Raw genomic sequence first — 20,551 nt, forward strand, 5'->3', positions numbered from 1 at the left:
TTTTGACATACATATATATGTAATTAACCTAAATTTCATCAACAGAGCTGGTTTAATAAATTAATGTGCCTCCACATGGTGAAATAATGTGTAACAGTTAAAGGAAAATGAAAAATTCTCTAAGATATCTTTTCAAGTGTAAAAAGCCAGTTGCAGAAGATGTTTTCATTTGTATCAAAAGAAAATTAAACATATATACATAAATATATAAGTGAATATTAAAAACTCTACAAAGTTATAAATTAAACTGTTAAAATGATACCTCTGATGAGAAAAACGGGAGGTGGGACTCCTACTTTCACTTCATATCAGTCTATTATTTCACTACTTTTGATGAATACATATGCATTAATTGTATATCTTAAAAGACGAACAGTGTAGCTCCAATAACAAGCAAATGAAATAAAATAACATGTGATATTATTTGTTAACTTTCAGGTTAGCAGAGACTATGAAAAAGCAAAAACTGGTGAGGATAGAGACCAATGCTGGCAGGAATATAGGGAAAGGGAAAATCTCAAGCTCAGTTGCTGAAGAAGTAAGTACAACTTTTCTGGAAGGCAATTTGGGACTACATAATAAATCTTTAATGTGCATAGAGTCTGACTAAGCATTCCCATCACTACGAATTATCTTAAGGGGATAAATGGGTAATACTACAGAGAATGTTCTTTGCAATGTTATCTGTAGTATTGAATAACAGAAAATGTGATAAAATTTTAGGTATTGGTTACATAAAATTACTGTGTAAATATAACCATGAGTTGACATACAAAGAATACACACACATACACACACACACACACATAGGCAAAAATATGGTAGACAATGTAGAATTATGGTTAAGTAACAAAAGTAATTGCGGTTTTGGACTGTGAATTTTAAATCATTAAAACTAGATACATCTTTATTAATCAAAACAGGAACCGTTATAATCAACACATATTTTGCCAATGAGAAATAAGCTTGCTTATTCCTGTAGCATAAAAATCTGTGCCTAGGGATTTGATAAACTCTTGGCAAGCATTTTCTGCCTCCTGCTGGTTGTGGAAGTGTTTTCCCTGCAAAAACTTGAAGAAATGGTAGTGGGTTGACAAGGGGTCAGGTGAATATGGTGGATCAGGCAAAACTTCATAGCCCAATTCGTTTAACTTTTGAAGCATTGGTCATGCTACATGTGGTCACACATTATCATGGAGAAGAATTAGACACATTTTGTTGACCAATCCTAGCTGCAGGTGTTGCTGTTCTCAGTGCATCTCATCAATTTGCTGAGCATACTTCTCAGATATAATGGTTTCACTGGGATTCAGAAAGCTGTAGTGAAGCAGACCAGCAGCAGACCACCAAACAGTATGATCATGACCTTTTGTTGGTTCAAGTTTGGCTTTGGGAAATGCTTTGGAGCTTTTTCTTGGTCCAACCACTGAGCTGGTTGTCACTGATAGTCATAAAATCCGGTTTTCATCAGATTAAGAAATGGTTCATTGTTCTTGCATAGAATAAGAGAAGATGATGCTTCAGATCGATGATTTTTTTGGTTTTTGGTCAGCACATGAGACACCCACTTATTGAGCTTTTTTGCCTTTCCGATTTGATTCAAATGTTGAATGACCATAGGATGGTCGACCGAAGTTGAGTTCTACAGCAACTTTTCGTGTAGTTATAAGAGGATCAGCTTCAATGATAATGCTCAGTTGGTTGTTGTCAACTTCTGATGGCTGGCCACTACGCTTCTCATCTTCAAGGCTCTCATCTCTTTGTCCAAACTTCTTGAACCACCACTGTACTATACATTCACTAGCAGTTGCAAGTTATCTCTGCTGCGTTATGAACCATTTTGAACTCGAATTTAAAAAAAAATGCTTGAAATTCCTTTTTTCTAATATCATTTCTATAGTCTAAAATAAATATAAACAGCAAGTAATCATTAGCCAAAAGACTTAAATCTAGAAATGTGAATTAAAATGATTTATAACATAACCACACTTGTTTAAGAATGTATTCTAATATCAAATGGAAAAGTTCAACAATGTAAAACCACAATTACTTTTGTACCAACCTAGTACTTGCAGTCTGGAATCAAACTAACTCCCTCAATATGAATGTCAATACTACCAGTTACTAAGCTTTGTAATTTGAGACAAAGTACTGAAAACTTCTTTTCTTTAGTTTTGTTATCTGTAAGATGGGGTTAAAATATGATCTACCACACAGTTGTTTTAAGAATTTATTTAAATAGTTAAATAGTTCATTGCAATAACATAGTCTATTTTTATTTTACATAAAGAAAAATCTGGAAAAATTCATTAACATTTTGATGGTGGTAGTCTTTGGGTGGTAAAACTGAATGGATTATTTTTACTATCTTATATATATATTTCATTTTAATTTTCCAAAATTAACACACATCTTTGTAAATAGAGTAGATATTTGGAAAAATGGATGACTGGGAGACTGGAAGGAAGGAAGGAAGGGAGGCAGGATATCTGACTGCTTCAGGCTAGGTCTCACAGGTAGGCAATACTCTGATGAAATTACAGAAAAGTATAGGACCTAGTCTTTAGTTTCATAGATTCAAAGAGTCTTTATCATTCATGCAGTATAGATCAGATTTTAGGCAACTAATAGAAGCTACACAGCTTCATGGATTTCTTATTAACAAATCAGAATATATGTAAGTCAGTTGATTTATTGCCAATAGGAAAATGCAATTTGGAAATACATCTCTTTCATTGAAACATTGCCTAACAAATTACAACCACATTGAGATACCAATACATACCACTAAAATAGCTAACATAATAAAGACTAAAAATACTAAGTGTTGACAAGGATATGGAGCAACTAAAACTCTAGGGCATTGTTAGTAGGAATGCAAAAATGATATATCCTCTTTGTAAAACAGTTTGGCAGAACCTTATAAAATTGGACATATTTTACCTTATGATCCAGGGATTCTATTCCTTGTATGTACTTAAGGGAAATGAACATATATATCCGTCTAAAATGTGTATTTGAATATTCATAACAGTATTGTTTATAATAGCTAATAACATAAAGCAACCCAAATTTTCATCACCTGATGAGTGAATAAATAATTTTATACTCATACCATAGAATACTGTTCAGCAATATACACAGCAACATGGGTGAATTTTAAAAGCATAATAAAGTGAAAGAAGCCAAGCACAAAAGACTACATTTTGTGCATGGCACCCCACTCCAGTACTTTTGCCTGGAAAATCCCATAGATGGAGGAGCCTGGTAGGCTGCAGTCCATGAGGTCGAGAAGAGTCGGGCACGACTGAGCGACTTCACTTTCACTTTTCACTTTCATGCGTTGGCGAAGGAAATGGCAACCCACTCCAGTGTTCTTGCCTGGACAATCCCAGGGACGGGGGAGCCTGGTAGGCTGCCGTCTATGGGATCGCCCAGAGTCGGACACGACTGAACGACTTAGCAGAAAAGGCAAAGCTACCAGTAATAGAAAGGGTACCAGTATTGCCTGGAGTCAGGCATGAGACAAGCTCATCAAGGACAAAAGGCCTTAAGGAGACTTTTTAGGGTGAAGAAAGTATTCTACACCTTGATAGTAGAAGTGGTTATACAATTACATGCAATTACCAGAATTCAAATGTTAATGTACACTTAATATACAAATTTTAATGTATACTTAAGATTGGTAATATTCACTGTATGCAATTGGTATCTTAATTAACAAAACTGTTATTGGTAAGGATGGAGTCAGTTTTTATTATCTGATAAATGGTATCATCCCATTAAGTCCCTTTCTCAAAATACATGGATAGATTGATAGATAGATCTATGAGCCTGGCAGGCTTCAGTCCACGGGTTGCGAGTCGGACGTGACTGAAATGATTTAGCACGCATGGATATAAGTGCCATAAGATTTAAACTTTGAAGGAGACCGGAATATCTTCATCCATTGGTGGGGCCTCCTTTTCCTCTTATTCTTTTTCCCAAAAAACGGGAGTTCTAGGATTTCTATATCAAAAATGTTTTAGGAATGTCGCTAAGAATAGGACACGACTGAGTGACTTCACTTTCGCTTTTCACTTTCATGCATTGGAGAAGGAAATGGCAACCCACTCCAGTGTTCCTGCCTGGAGAACCCCAGGGACGGGGAGCCTGGTGGGCTGCTGTCTATGGAGTCGCACAGAGTCGGACACGACTGAAGCGACTTAGCAGCAGCAGCAGCAGCAGCCCCCTTATAATCCCTTGCCTCCATTTTTAACCATATGCTGCTACTGCTGCTGCTAAGTCGCTTCAGTCGTGTCCGACTCTGTGCGACCCCACAGACGGCGGCCCACCAGGCTCCCCCGTCCCTGGGATTCTCCAGGCAGGAACACTGGAGTGGGTTGCCATTTCCTTCTCCAATGCATGAAAGTGAAAAGCGAAAGTGAAGTCACTCAGTTGTATCCGACTCCTAGCGACCCCATGGACTGCAGCCTACCAGGCTCCTCCGTCCATGGGATTTGCCAGGCAAGAGTACTGGAGTGGGTTGCCATTGCCTCTAAAACCATTTTAGTGGCAGTTTTATTTTCAAATACTATATTGATTTCAGTTAGGCACTAGTCATTTATAAATATATGAAAGGAGATTTCCATTACACATTAAAAATATCGGAATATATTTTAAAACTTTGCCTTAAGGGTAAGGTTTACTTCTGCAGATAGCTAATTTCTTCCTTGTGTTCTACTGTAGTAGCTTTAAAGAGAGAGCAATAACATTACCATATTTTGAATTTAGTTCTAAATTCTGCCAATCCATTATGTTTAGACCCTATTCTTTTTATAATATTCACATATATATTCAATAATTTAAAATTTAATAACAATTCAGTTTTTAGTTTATGTCTCTTTTATGGGATTCTGATTATATCAAGGTTGAAAGTTATTACATTATTTTCCTAATATTACAATGTATGTTTTAAAGTCAGGCAAACCTGGGTTTTAATTCTTGCTCTGAGACATTTATTTATAATTTCAACAATATGTTTTTCCTTCATCTGCAAAATACGGATATTCACTTTTACCTTATGAGGTTAGGATTACATATATATATATATATATACACACATATATATATACACACATATATATATACACACATATATATATGCATACATGTGTGTACGTGTGTTAGTCACTCAGTTGTGTCTGACTCTTTGCAACCCCATGGACTATAGTCCACCAGGCTCCTCTGTCCATGGAATTCTCTAGGCAAGAATACTGGAGGGGGTTGCCATTCTCTTCTCCAGGGGATCTTCCTGACCCAGCGATTAAACTGGGTTTCCAGCATTGCAGACAAATTCTTTACCATCTGGGTCACCAGGCAATTTCACACACACACACACACACACACACACTAGTCACAGTAGCTGTCACATGTAAATCCTAAAGGAAACACTGAGAGATTATGAAGCAAAGATTTATAGCTAAAAAGCCAAAAAGGAGGTAAGGTGGAATCATATAAAAATACTGTATTAGTCTAAAAGAAGGCAGAAAAAAAGAGAAAAGGGGGAAAAATGATACAGAAAACACATATCAAGATGTTAGACTTAAATCCAATAATATCAATAATCACATTAAATGTTGATGTTTAAACATCTAAAATGCAAGTAGATCAATGGAACAAAATAGAAAGCCCAGAGATAAATCCACGCACATATGGACACCTTATCTTTGACAAAGGAGGCAAGAATATACAATGGATTAAAGACAATCTCTTTAACAACTGGTGCTGGGAAAACTGGTCAACCACTTGTAAAAGAATGAAACTAGAGCACTTTCTAACACCATACACAAAAATAAACTCAAAATGGATTAAAGATCTCAACGTAAGACCAGAAACTATAAAACTCCTAGAGGAGAACATAGGCAAAACACTCTCTGACATACATCACAGCAGGATCCTCTATGACCCACCTCCCAGAATATTGGAAATAAAAGCAAAAATAAACAAATGGGACCTAATTAAACTTAAAAGCTTCTGCACAACAAAGGAAACTATAAGCAAGGTGAAAAGACAGCCTTCAGAATGGGAGAAAATAATAGCAAATGAAGCAACTGACAAACAACTAATCTCAAAAATATACAAGCAACTCCTACAACTCAATTCCAGAAAAATAAATGACCCAATCAAAAAATAGGCCAAAGAACTAAATAGACATTTCTCCAAAGAAGACATACAGATGGCTAACAAACACATGAAAAGATGCTCAACATCACTCATTATCAGAGAAATGCAAATCAAAACCACTATGAGCTGCCATTTCACGCCAGTCAGAATGGCTGCGATCCAAAAGTCTACAAGCAATAAATGCTGGAGAGGGTGTGGAGAAAAGGGAACCCTCTTACACTGTTGGTGGGAATGCAAACTAGTACAGCCACTATGGAGAACAGTGTGGAGATTCCTTAAAAAACTGGAAATAGAACTGCCATATGATCCAGCAATCCCACTGCTGGGCATACACACTGAGGAAACCAGAATTGAAAGAGACACGTGTACCCCAATGTTCATTGCAGCACTGTTTATAATAGCCAGGACATGGAAGCAACCTAGATGTCCATCAGCAGATGAATGAATAAGAAAGTGGTGGTACATATACACAATGGAGTATTACTCAGCCATTAAAAAGAATACATTTGAATCATTTCTAATGAGGTGGATGAAACTGGAGCCTATTATACAGAGTGAAGTAAGCCAGAACGAAAAACACCAATACAGTACACTAATGCATATATATGGAATTTAGAAAGATGGTAACAATAACCCTGTATACGAGACAGCAAAAGAGACACTGATGTATAGAACAGTCTTTTGGCTCTGTGGCAGAGGGAGAGGGTGGGATGATTTGGGAGAATGGCATTGAAATATGTATAATATCATATATGAAATGAGTCGCCAGTCCAGGTTCGATGCACGATACTGGATGCTTGGGGCTGGTGCACTGGGATGACCCAGAGGGATGGTATGGGGAGGGAGGAGGGAGGAGGGTTCAGGATGGGGAACACATGTATACCTGTGGCGGATTCATTTCGATATTTGGCAAAACCAATACAATATTGTAAAGTTTAAAAATAAAATAAAAAAAAAAGAGATAACAACAAGGACCTACTGCATAGCACAGGGAACTATACTTAATATCCTGTAATAACCTATAATGGAAAGGAATCTAAATCACTTCTCTGTATACCCAAAACTAACACAACACTGTAAATCAACTATACTTCAATAAACAAATAAATTTAATAAAAAATAAATAAAATGCAAGTAGAAAGATTAGACAAGGAAGCAAGACCCAACTATATCAAGTTCGTAAGAAACTCCAAATGTGAAGCCACAGGTTAAAAGTAAAATAAGATGTAAATATTTACTATGCCTCAGTAGTGTTAGTTGTTCAGTCGTGTCCGATTCTTTGTGGCCCCACGAACTGTAGCTCACCAGCCTCTACTGTCCATGGGATTCTCCAGGCAAGAATACTGGAGTGGGTTGCCATTCCCTTCTCCAGAGGGTCTTCCCAACCCAGGAATCAAACCCAGGTCTCCTGCATTACAGGCAGATTCTTTACATCTGAGCTTCAGGGGCTATGCAAACACTATTCCAAAAAAAAGCTAGGGTGGCTGTATACATATCAGACAATGTAGATTTCAGAGTAAGGAATAAAATTAGTCTTTCTCCCTCCTCAGACCTCCAGTCCTCCAGATCCCTTCCTGTGAGGCAACACTTTACCCACTGTTCTGTATCTTTCCAGAATGAGTTTATGAGAGTATAAACATATATCACTTATATTTTTCACTAAGGGGAGCATACTATATTCGCTGTTGTGACTTTGTTTTTCTAAATATTTCTATGGCATTATTTTGTACCATTATATATAGATATATCTCATTCTTTTTAACAACTGCATAGTAAAGAATGAAGTCTTTTTTAAGAGAACCAGAACAAATTCTAGCTAATGTGGCTAGGTGAAGTTACTCTAAAGTAAGACTGGATACAACTAGTTTAAGGATGCTGGACACCTGCATCTACAGCACATTCAAAACTAAGTTCACTGTCTTAACATGTCACACTCCTACGCCATTACACCAACTCACACTTCTACCAATTTGTTGTTAGTTGAGGACATAATCCTCCAACAATTTGGTCTCCATGGTAATTCTTAACTTCTCCTTCTCCCTTATCCTTCCACAAACTGCAATCAAGTCTTATAGATTCTATTCTCAAGATATCTCAATAGGTCAGAAATGGATAGTGAAATTCTTTTTGAAATTCATTGCTACTTATTCAATATATTGTGAAAGTGAAGTTGCTCAGTCGTGTCCGACTCTTTGCGACCCCATGGACTGTAGCCTATCAGGCCCCTCCGTCCATGGGATTTTCCAGGCAAGAGTGCTGGAGTGGATTGCCATTTCCTTCTCCAGGGGATCTTCCCGACCCAGGAATCGAACCTGGGTCTCCCGTACTGTAGGCAGACGCTTTACCGTCGGAGCCACCAGGTAAATAAGACTAATGTGGTGGCGGTTTAGTTGCTGAGTTGTGTCCGCCTCTTGAGACCCCATGGACTGTGGCCTGCCAAGATCCTCTGTCCATAGGATTCTCCAGGCAAGAATACTGGAGGGGTTGCCATTTTCTTCTCCAGGAGATCTTCCCAACCCAGGGATTGAACCTGGGTCTCCCACGTTGCAGGCAGATTCTTTACCAACTAAGCTATGACAGAAGCCCCAATAAGACTAACATCTACATCTAATTTCAGTCTCCAGTGTCAGACATTTTATCTATAAAATTACATCATAGAAGAAACTTAGAGTTACTTAAAGTGACAAATTGATATTTTTAATATTCCCTATTCAAAAAGTTTCTTTTTAGATTCCTTATTTATAATTCTATACATCATTTTTATTTATGAAAATGTTTCTGGAATACATATATAGTGTTGTATAATGAGGATTTGTGGATCATCTTTCTTTTGACAAATGCCAAATACTTCAACAAGTCCTATTTCATGTATCCTAATAATATACCTTTGAAATAGGAAGAAAATATTTTCTTTTCACTTTATTAAAGAAAAAACAGCAACAAAGATGTATCAGATAATTAGTGCTTGCCCACACAGTGTGATAATGACAGAGCTGGAACTAGAACCCAGGTTTCCTGACTTTGAAGCCATTATAAGTTTCAGAATCATAAAACTGTCACCTCTGCAATTTTTCAAAAGTAATAGCCTATACTTTCACACATTCTGAATTTCTAGAGCTTAATAATAATCCATTAAAAAAGAAAGAAAAAGTCTTCCTTTTAATCTCATTGGAAAAAAACACTTCTCAAGAAATGCAGAGAATATGTATTCAACCACTGATTCTCTTCATCAAGAATTTTGCTGTAAAATGAGCTTGAAAAGTAATGACATCAGGCTCACTGTTACAACTATTTTCACTTCTCTAAATTATTATCCAAACATATAAATGCCTTAGACCCTAAATCAATCATTTGAAACTGATCAACCACAGCTTTGAAAATATTGGAAGCGTCATAAACATCATGCCCATCTGTCACTTCTCTTTCATCATGGAACATATATAGCCTGTAATCATTCATAGCAATATCTCATGGCTCTGGTAAAAGCTTATGAATAACCTTCTATGTCCAGCTGTGTATTTCTGAGTAATTAGATAAATTTAAAAATCCAACAAACTAAATTCTGAACGATGACTCAGTGGCAAGAGGAATAGTTAAATAAATGAGTTTGTTTAAGTGGAAAACCTATATTTCTCTAAAGTAGAGCAATTTGCAAGAATAACTGAGAGAAAAACAGTTTATAAAAAGAGAATTTGAACTTGGAAAATTTTCAATGTAACTATAGTAATATGTTAGAATTTGATTGAACAACATTTTAATTATGGTCATTTTCTCTTTGAGCTTTTCATTTCATAAATTTCTATATACATACATTGGCTTTGCTCTTTTTCTAGAACCCAATAGATTAATTTTTTATTGTGTTGAGCAATGTGTATTTTGGATTATGTGTGTACATGATCCTAATATTGTTTTTCATTTCTCATATCTGTATCTGAGCATGTGCACACACACAAAGAAATAAATGATATTTGAGAACTACTCAGCTCTGAGGAAGGAGAACAAATACTTGACATGATTTAATTTATCTACAGTAAAATACATGACAGAAATGATATAAGTAGGAGTTCTGACCAAGCAAAATTTACTATATAAGCATGAATATAATAAAAATAATGAGAGATTTTGATAAATAATAGGCAATGAACACTTTAAATTATTAATCAAACAATTGGTATTATAATTTTAGAAATTAAACAAGATGTTCTGTATTTCTTTACTGACATTAATTTGAAATTTTCCACATTTAATTTTTAGGTATCTATATACAAGCGTAATTTTAACATAATCATTATTTTGAGAGAATGTGTTCTGATTTGGAAAAATTAAAAATGAATACTTTTTATAGATAAGAAATTATTTGAAAAAGTACAGTAGATATTAATTTAATTTAATATTTTAAAATATTTTTTAAAATGAAGAATTTTTCTCTAAACTCTCCTATTTTTTTAAATAAAAGGTACAGATATAAATTAATAAAGAACAAATAATTAGCCTATCTGATTTGTGTATAGGATTTTCTTTCTTTTTAATCATCACGGATTCCTTTTTCTCTCTTAGGCAAAAGGAAATTTATACGTCCTTAATTCTACTCTCTTTTAAGATGCACGATAATTGTTATCCAATCAGTTGAAATGTTCTAATGTGATTAGTACAGAATACTAGTATGTGGACAGATGGGAACATTTTGCTTATATCTGTTAGACCAAGTTAAAAACTCAACTTTAACTTTGTATCTTATGAAAAGACTTTTGCTTCCTAAGACCCTACCAAGACTTCTCAGTCATCAATTGACAATTTCCCATCCATTGGCAAGATCCCATCTGGTAGATGTAAATAGTTTTTATTATTGTTCACCAAATATTCTATTTTTCTTCCCTATGAAGTCCTTTGGCCAGAGACCACTGATCTCTTTCCAAAGATCATGTGATTTGTTTTGGCCAAATAAATGAACAGAGGAGACAGAAGTCATTTCTGGCAAGAACTTTTAAGATCCACTGCATAGTTCTTTTTCTTCTACCAAGAGACTGGTAATCAGAGTGATCATTGCTCTACTAGTGTAAATTCTGAAACAAAATCCCTACCTGTTTTAGGATGGATACTTAGAATGATTGAGAAATAAACCTTTGTTGTCACAAATCACTGAGACTTTAGAGGTTATTGAAATGTGAAGTCCACTGAATTATCTAAGGGAGGAGATAAACCTGCCAGTTGGTATGGGCAGCAAACTCTAAAGAGGCAAGGGAAAAAATGGTGTCATTGGATCTTTTTAGATACTGGAGTGATGGGACAGGAATCAGTCACTAGATAGGAGCTGTAGTGATAGAGGGATACAGTCATTATCATAATAGTACACCAAGAAAAAGAGATCACGGATCTCTTCTCTATCTGTTTTGCCATCTCCTACCAGTGCCTCTCACTGACTGAATTCCACAGGAAGAAGATAAGGAAGCATGTGGATACAATTAACAGAGAAGAGCCCCTTGGGGCTGAGTTGGCAGAGAAGGCAAAAAAGGATGAAGGGTTGGATTTGGAAGGGCAAACAGAAGAACCTTAATACCTCCTTGTTGCTCTATTTCTGATTCCCATTTGTTTGTTTGCCTGGTGCACAGGAAATACTTAAGGTTATTTAATGGATGAAAGAATAACAGACTTTAAACCAAAGTAATCTGGATACTAAGATTAGCCTGCATTTCTTGATACTAAAAAGTAAAGTAATTGGGGAAGCAATTGTGAAAGAGATCATCAGTTCAGTTCAGTTGTTCAGTTCAGTCGCTCAGTCGTGTCCGACTCTTTGCAACCCCATGAATCACACCACGCCATGTCTCCCTGTCCGTCACCAACTCCCAGAGTTCACTTAAACTCACATTCATTGAGTCGGTGATGCCATCCAGCCATCTCGTCCTCTGTCGTCCCCTTCTCCTCCTGCCCCCAATCCCTCCCAGCATCAGGGTCTTTTCCAATGAGTCAACTCTTCGCATGAGGTGGCCAAAGTACTGGAGTTTCAGCCTTAGCATCATTCCTTCCAAAGAAATCCCAGGGCTGATCTCCTTCAGAATGGACTGGTTGGATCTCCTTGCAGTCCAAGGGACTCTCAAGAGTCTTCTCCAACACCACAGTTCAAAAGCATCAATTCTTTTGCGCTCAGCTTTCTTCACAGTCCAACTCTCACATCCATACAAGACCACTGGAAAAACCATAGCCTTGACTAGATGGACCTTTGTAATATCTCTGCTTTTGAATATGTTATCTAGGTTGGTCGTATCTTTCCTTCCAAGGAGTAAGCGTCTTTTAATTTCATGCCTGTAATCACCATCTGCAGTGATTTTGGAGCCCCAAAAATAAAGTCTGACACTGTTTCCCATCTATTTCCCAAGAAGTGACAGGACCAGATGCCATGATCTTAGTTTTCTGAATGTTGAGCTTTAAGCCAACTTTTTCACTCTCCTCTTTCACTTTCATCAAGAGGCTTTTTAGTTCCTCTTCACTTTCTGCCATAAGGGTGGTATCTGCATATCTGAGGCTACTATTTCTCCTGGCAATCTTGATTCCAGCTTGTGCTTCTTCCAGCCCAGCATTTCTCATGATGTACTCTGCATATAAGTTAAATAAGCAAGGTGACAATATACAGCCTTAACATACTCTTTTTCCTGTTTGGAACCAGTCTGTTATTCCATGTCCAGTTCTAACTGTTGCTTCCTGACCTGCATATAGGTTTCTCAAGAGGCAGGTGAGGTGGTCTGGTATTCCCATCTCTTTCAGGATTTTCCGCAGTTTATTGTGATCCACACAGTCAAAGGCTTTGGCATAGTCAATAAAGCAGAAATGGATGTTTTTCTGGAACTCTCTTGCTTTTTCAATGATCCAGCAGATGTTGGCAATTTGACCTCTGGTTCCTCTGCCTTTTCCAAAACCAGCTTGAACATCTGGAAGTTCACGGACACGTATTGCTGAAGCCTGGCTTGGAGAATTTTGAGCATTACTTTCCTAGCGTGTGAGATGAGTGCAACTGTGCAGTAGTTTGAGCATTCTTTGGCATTGCCTTTCTTTGGGATTGGAATGAAAACTGACCTTTTCCAGTCCTGCAGCCACTGCTGAGTTTTTTCCAAATTTGCTGGCATATTGAGTGCAGCACTTTCACAGCATCATCTTTCAGGATTTGAAATAGCTCCACTGGAATTCCATCACCTCCACTAGCTTTGTTCGTAGTGATTCTTTTAAGGCCCACTTGACTTCACATTCCAGGATGTCTGGCTCTAGGTGAGTGATCACACCATCGTGATTATCTGGGTCGTGAAGATCTTTTTTGTACAGTTCTTCTGTGTATTCTTGCCACCTCTTCTTAATATCTTCTGCTTCTGTTAGGTCCATACCATTTCTGTCCTTTACCGAGCCTGTCTTTGCATGAAATGTTCCTTTGGTATCTCTAATTTTCTTGAAGAGATCTCTACCATTCTGTTGTTTTCCTCTATTTCTTTGAATTGATCGCTGAGGAAGGCTTTCTTGTCTCTCTTTGCTATTCTTTGGAACTCTGCATTCAGATGCTTATATCTTTCCTATTCTCCTTTGCTTTTCACTTCTGTTCTTTTCACAGCTATTTGTAAGGTCTCCCCAGACAGCCATTTTGCTTTTTTGCATTTCTTTTCCATGGGGAAGGTCTTGATCCTTGTCTCCTGTACAATGTCACAAACCTCCGTCCATAGTTCATCAGGCACTCTGTCTATCAGATATAGTCCCTTAGATCTATTTCTCACTTACATTGTATAATCATAAGGGATTTGATTTAGGTCATACCTGAATGGTCTAGTGGTTTTCCCTACTTTCTTCAATTTAAGTCTGAAATTGGCAATAAGGAGTTAATGATCCGAGCCATAGTCAGCTACTGGTCTTGTTTTTGCTGACTGTATAGAGCTTCTCCATCTTTGGCTGCAAAGAATATAATCCATCTGATTTCAGTGTTGACCATCTGGTGATGTCCATGTATAGAGTCTTCTTTTGTGTTGTTGGAAGAAAGTGTTTGCTATGACCAGTGTGTTCACTTGGCAAAATTCTATTAGCCTTTGCCTTGCTTCATTCCGTACTCCGTGGCCAAATTTACCTGCTACTCCCGGTGTTTCTTGACTTCCTACTTTTGATTTCCAGTCCCCTATAATGAAAAGGACATCTTTTCTGGGTGTTAGTTCTAAAAGGTCTTGTAGGTCTTCATAGAACCATTCAACTTCACCTTCTTCAGTGTTACTGGTTGGGGCATAGGCTTGGATTGCTGTGATATTGAATGGTTTGCCTTTGAAACGAACATAGATCATTTTGTCGTTTCTGAGATTGCATCCAAGTACTGCATTTCAGACTCTTTTGTTGACCATGATGGCTACTCCATTTCTTCTAAGGGATTCCTGCCCGCAGTAGTAGATATGATGGTCATCGGAGTTAAATTCACCCATTCTACTCCATTTTAGTTCGCTGATTCCTAGAATGTCAACATTCACTCTTGCCATCTCCTGTTTGACCACTTCCAATTTGCCTTGATTCATGGACCTGACATTCCAGGTTCCTATGCAATATTGCTCTTTACAGCATCGGACCTTGCTTCTATCACCAGTCACATCCACAGCTGGGTATTGTTTTTGCTTTGGCTCCCTCCCTTCATTCTTTCTGGAGTTATTTCTCCACTTGTCTCCAGTAGCATATTGGGCACCTACCGACCCGGGGAGTTCCCCTTTCTGTATCCTATCATTTTGCCTTTTCATACTGTTCATGGGGTTCCCAAGGCAAGAATACTGAAGTGGTTTGCCATTCCTTCTCCAGTGGACCACATTCTTCAGACCTCTCCACCATGACCCTCCCGTTTTGGGTGGCCCCACAGGGCATGGCTAATTTTCATTGAGTTAGACAAGGCTGTGGTCCATGTGATCAGATTGGCTAGTTTTCTGTGATATGGTTTCAGTGTGTCTGCCCTCTGATGCCCTCTCGCAACACCTGCTATCTTACTTGGGTTTCTCTTACCTTGGACATGGGTTATATCTTCACGGCTGCTCCAGCAAAGCGCAGCCGCTGTTCCTCATATTGGTATGCAAAAATGAGGTGATTCATTTTGAACAAGTTTATTTAGCAGATAATTAAGTGAAGAAGGTGAGTCAGAAAATGTAATTCATGACATGCAGTTATATGCAATTACTCAGATTATTACTGTTATTGATATTGGGTAGAGATCAGCTGGGGCAAGGCATTAGAAGGTCACATGGTTGTGGCATCTGATTACCACAGGAACAATGATGATTAAAGACTGTGGGAGAGACTATCTCTGTGTTGTAAAGCTTATGAAAAAGAAAAAAAAAATTAAGCTTAGCATTTGAACTCTCAAACCAAAGCATGAAGAGAATATCAGAAGGTGTATATGGAAGTTTTAAGCAAGATTTTCCCAACCTAGGATACACGTTAAGAATTCACATTTCTTATCTAAGGTAGAGGCACTTATTAGGAAGAAGTGAAAACTATTGTTTGAAATAAGGACATTTGGACAGGCATAGATGAGACTGAGAACTCAGAAACTCAAATTCCTTTGATGCTGCCTTGAGAATAGAGCTGCTTTTTCCCACTGTCTGATGAAACCAGTCATTCCCTGTAGAAAAACTTTTTAATAACTTCAGCTGGGGCAGTTGCTTCTCAAAAATGTTTCTATTATCCTCAAGACACTCCTGCCCTAGAACCAAATTTTACCTTATTGCCTCCAGAACCATAATAAGATTAAATCTCAGCATAACTTTGAGAGAAAATTGCAAGGTCTGCTCTGAGAGATCATCTTGCCAATTTATATAAACAAGAATCTGGTGAACATGAATTAGATTGAATACTAAAGAGATTAGGTCAAGGTGAATGAATTATAAGATTTGATTGGCAGTGGTTCTCAAAATGTGGTCATTGGACCAACCAGCATTAGTGTCACCTGAGAACTTGATAGGAATGCGTATTTCCTAGACTCCCATCCTAGACCTAATGAATCAGAAACTCTTGAGCATGGGATCTGGAAATCTGTTTTAACAAATCATCCAGGTGATTCTGGTACATGTTAAAATTTAAGAATCATTGAAATGTGCTAACTGTATGCTTAATGTGGCCTCTATTAGAATTTGAGATTTTGGTATTTTAGCCAGAAAAAATTGAGAGTAAGTCTAACAGTTTGCTGGTAAATGAAAGTCTGGACTCAGCAATTGCCTGTGGTCAATGAGTTTAAGATTTCAGAACTACACTGACATAATGTAGAAAAGGAAGCTTAATGGCTTAAAGAAATGAGCATATCAGAAAAGATTTAAAATGTTCAATGTGGTCTACACCTTCTCAGTCATGTCCAGCTCTTTGCAACCTCATGGACTATATATAGCCCACTCAGCAAGAATACTGGAGTGGGTTGCCATTTCCTCCTCTATAGGATTGTCCTGACCCAGGGATCAAACTCGTGCCTCCTGCAGCTCCTGAATTGTCAGGCAGCTTCTTTACCATTGAGCCACCTGGGAAGCCCCAACTCCTATCCTCCATGGAGGTCACCTACTTCATTCAAAACATAATAGAATGCAATGGTTAAAGAAAGGGCAGCAACCTTTAAAACCTCTGTGCTGGCATCCCTAAGAGCTGATGATTGACATGAGAGATATTGCCATGAAAATGAACTCCCTGAGTAGTAGGGCCAAGTGGCTGCTCAAACTTGTCAGAAATAAGGCAGGCACATTATTCTAGTATCCTTATTAATAATAATGTCTTATTAGTAGTAATAATTATATTATTAATAATAATATAATTTATTATTAATAACAATATATTATTAAACACAGTTTACAGAGTGGTAACCAGAGTGTTTTGACCAGCATGGATGTGTGTCAATGACTAATTGATCACCAGGTCACTGACAATTAAATATGTGGGCAATCTTCTAAGGTGTTTCTTGACTAATATAAAATAAAACCAGTATAAGTTGTCATAGTGAAAATTAGTCTCATACCCAATTCCCAGACTTTAGCCAATTCACACATCTGAAGTTCTTTAATTTGGGAACAAGCCATGTCCATTTGAGGAAGAATGTAGCCTGAAATATGGCCACAAATGGCACCCATGTCTTTTCCAGACGAACTTGTCATTTACCAAATGATTTTTACTGGGATAGGGAAATCCTCAGTCCTAATAGTGAATCTGAGGTAATGCCAGGCTGTAGGAGACAAAACACTATCATGGGCCAGTATGGGCTTATAGAGACCAAGTGATGAATGAAGTCTTGACTTCATTTAATCTGACAGTGGCATCAATAACACAATGTCTTCCTGTGGTCATTTCCATAGTTTCTGAATATATTTGAAAAATAGATTTTTTTTTAATCAGCTGAAGCATCAACTTAGAAACTACTGGTAAGTTTAGGTTGCTATGCTATAGAATGTAGTATGTGACTTAAACTAACATTAGATGTTCAATATACAGTGCCATTTTCTTTATAGCCAGAATTCAGAGATTAAGGAACCAAAGAATGGAGGTGGGAGTTACCTCTGTCAGTATTATATATCATATTTCAACTAAGTATTCAGAAGATTTAGAAACCCTAATTTCCAAAGTAGAACAATTTTTGACAGGAAATATAGTCATTGTTCCATTTAATTAAGAGCTGAGACAATCCTTTGACAATTTTGGGGCTTTTCCCACTGAAGAACCAACAGAAAGACCTTACTTTACTGCTAAAGTAATTGTATGTGAAAATTGGGTTAAAATGATACAATAGAGGCAAGAAGAACATGTGTGAAACTCAAGGATTTCACTGGGGAACTTCTTACTCTTCCATGAGAATAGTCTATGGGAAACTGTGGAATCTCAATAAAGTCATCACCACTAAGAATTTTTAAATTGTAAAAATAAAGGTTTAGTTCACCCAACCAGGCAAAGAACCTCAATCAGAAAAGTATTAATATATGAAAAAAGTAATATATATTTAATTTTAGATCTCATGCCCAGCTACCAAAGCAGATATTACAGTGGCTATATTTTATGTTAATTTCTTTTCATTTCCCCCTGTTTGCTGCTATTGAATATAAAAATGTTCTGATGGGAGGTCATTTATAATTTACATTTCAGGAAGGAGCGTGAAGAAACTGAAATCACTCCATATTTATAGCACAGCTGATGTCAGTTTTGTATGTGGGGTAAGAGTTTCCCCATGTGATTGAGGGGCAAAAATTAATGCTATAAGGCAAAAATGGTGAAATAAGGCAGTTATGCTCTCTCCCCACTCTTCCCATGTACTGATTATCTACTGTGACGTAAAAAATTACTCCCCAAACCTGGCATCTTAAAACAACAATCTTTTATTAGCTCCTAATTTTTGTGGATCAGAAATCCAGATATGGATTATTTAGATACTCTGACTCAGGTTCTCTCAGAGGGCTGAAGCCTATCCAAAGACTTGTTTGGTAAAGATCTACTTCCAAGGTCATTCACATGGCTATGGGCGGAATTCAGTTCCTTAGGGTTGTTGGACTGAGGGCCTCAATTCCTTGGTAGACTGGAGACTTTTTTTTTTTTTTTTTCCCATGTGGACTCTCAGTAGGGCAGCTGGCTTCCCATAGAATGAGGAAGTGAGAGGGCAAGGGAAAATGCCTAATATGGAAGCCCATGATGGAAGCCAGGATGGAATCATATCATGGAAGTGACTTTTCAACATTTGTCACATTCTATTCATTAGAAATGTGTAACAATGTCCAGCCTTGATTCAAGGGGAAGATACACAAAGGAAAGAATACCAGGGGGTGGTGATTGTTGGGAGCCACCTTGAAGGCTGCCTCTCAGACCCTCAATTCATTCTGTCCCCTGTTCTGCCCTGATATGGATGTCAGTTGGACAGCATCACTCAGGCTCTTATCCTTTGGCTTTCTATTGGGTTTTGCCAATGGGAAATCCAGGCAGAAGAATAAAAAAGGAAAGAGAAGCAGAAATACAGTAGAAATATTTCTTTTCCTGCCCCCCCCCCTTTTTTTTTTGCCTTCACGCTGTGTTTCTGGCAGTGGCTAAATTATTCTGCCTCATAATTCACCTCACCTGAGTGAGTCTGAACTCCAGATATCACTAAGTAGTGATAATGCCGTTCCTCCACTTCCCTCTTCAGGCTTAGGAATGGTTTAGGCTTCCCACAATTTCCAGTCCCTGAAATACCTCAACATCCATTGCTGATTCTTTAATTCTGCACACACATCTATAAATGTTTCTTTCATTAAATTCTTTTGTTTCTCTAATAGAATCTTGAATAGTATACATTTCTCAAAGGAAGACATTATGTATTATTAGTTTTTTAGTCATAGTGCCTAACATGGTAAACATTTAACCATTGTTGGGTGATTAAGGGCATGAGCGAATGGGTAGATAAGTGAGCCTACATGAAAGAAAGAAAAATATATTGTTATATGAAAATTCTTTACTAACACAGAGACATTAAGCTTCTTATGTTTGGTTTGAAACTATAACAGAGAAAAGAATAAAATGATTTCTAATGAAATCTGACTGTGGCTCAGATCATGAACTCCTTATTGCCAAATTTGGGCTTAAATTGAAGAAAGTAGGGAAAACCACTGGACCATTCAGGCTAAATGAAATCCCTTACAGTGGAAGTGAGAAATAGATTTAAGGGCCTAGATCTGATAGACAGAGTGCCTGAAGAACTATGGATGGAAGTTTGTAAAATTGTACAAGAGTCAGGGATCAAGACCATCCCCAAGAAAATGAAATGCAAAAAGGCAAAATGGCTGTCTGAGGAGGCCTTACAAATAGCTGTGAAAAGTAGAGAAGCGAAAAGCAAAGGATAAAAGTAAAATTATATCCATTTGAATGCAGAGTTCCAAAGAATAGCAAGGAGAGACAAGAAAGGCTTCCTCAGTGATCAATGCAAAGAAATAGAGGACAACAATAGAATGGGAAAGAGTAGAGATCTCTTCAAGAAAATTACAGATACCAAGGGAACATTTCATGCAAAGATGGGCTCGATAAAGGACAGAAATGGTATGGACCTAATAAAAGCAGAAGATATTAAGAAGAGGTGGCAAGAATACACAGAAGAACTGTACAAAAAGATCTTCACAACCCAGATAATCATTATGGTGTGATCACTCACCTAGAGCCAGACATCCTGGAATGTGAAGTCAAGTGGGCCTTAGAAAGCATCACTACAAACAAAGCTAGTGGAGGTGATAGAATTCCAGTTGAGCTATTTCAAATCCTAAAAGATGATGCTGTGAAAGTGCTGCACTCAGTATGCCAGCAAATTTAGAAAGCTCAGCAGTGGCCACAGGACTGGAAAAGGTCAGTTTTCATTCCAATCCCAAAGAAAGGCAATGCCAAAGAATGCGCAAACTACTGCCCAATTATA

The 20,551-nt window shown here is 37.4% G+C and overlaps 1 long non-coding RNA gene across 1 annotated transcript in view; it reads left to right on the plus strand.

The window, feature by feature from the left end:
• Positions 1 to 20,551, plus strand: part of LOC133256023 (uncharacterized) — a 46,276-nt gene that overhangs the window by 7,241 nt on the left and 18,484 nt on the right. Inside the window, exon 2 of the long non-coding RNA XR_009739082.1 lies at positions 439 to 538. This is a non-coding gene — a long non-coding RNA (uncharacterized LOC133256023). The remainder of the gene's footprint in view (positions 1 to 438; positions 539 to 20,551) is intronic.

Source organism: Bos javanicus, chromosome 10, assembly GCF_032452875.1.
Source record: "Bos javanicus breed banteng chromosome 10, ARS-OSU_banteng_1.0, whole genome shotgun sequence".
Taxonomy (NCBI): domain Eukaryota; kingdom Metazoa; phylum Chordata; class Mammalia; order Artiodactyla; family Bovidae; genus Bos; species Bos javanicus.